A 518-nucleotide genomic window follows, 5' to 3' on the forward strand; every position below is an offset into this window, starting at 1 on the left:
TACCATCTTACTTTTTCCTTTTGATTTCTCTGAATTAATGTATTACTTATGGATACATGTCTACTGGTAATTACCAAAAAAATTAAAGCAATGATGCCTGTCCATATACAGGGCACTTCATCAATCTACATCTTCAATTTCGGAAGAACTAAAATCTGAATCACAATCAGTGTAAGTATTTCATACCGTTTAATTGTTTTCCTTTCCAATTTTGTCTACCGTGTTATGATATGTGTTTTAGAAAATTTACTAAAGAATATATACATTCTTCTTAAATCTCACCCTTTTTTTTTAGCAATTCTGTGCATGCTTAAAAGATGACTATCATCCTAGTTTTACCAACAAATAATATAATAAATAGCTATAACAGAATTTTATCACTCTTAAAAATTCTGAATGCATATTTCCTACTATCGAATGACAGTTCATCGTCCCCCTGATCATGGTTTATGCCACACGACTTGCATGACTTTTATTTTGTCAGTTTCGCCCTTCCCTGGCCTAGCTGCCATAAATAC

The 518-nt window shown here is 32.0% G+C and overlaps 1 protein-coding gene across 2 annotated transcripts in view; it reads right to left on the reverse strand.

Moving 5' to 3' along the window:
• The window catches only part of LOC119587770 (probable serine hydrolase), a gene marked incomplete in the record, with an annotated part of 6902 nt that overhangs the window by 4486 nt on the left and 1898 nt on the right, over nt 1–518 (reverse strand).

The sequence above is a fragment of the Penaeus monodon genome, chromosome 23 (genome assembly GCF_015228065.2).
Source record: "Penaeus monodon isolate SGIC_2016 chromosome 23, NSTDA_Pmon_1, whole genome shotgun sequence".
In the NCBI taxonomy this organism is placed as follows: Eukaryota; Metazoa; Arthropoda; class Malacostraca; order Decapoda; family Penaeidae; genus Penaeus; species Penaeus monodon.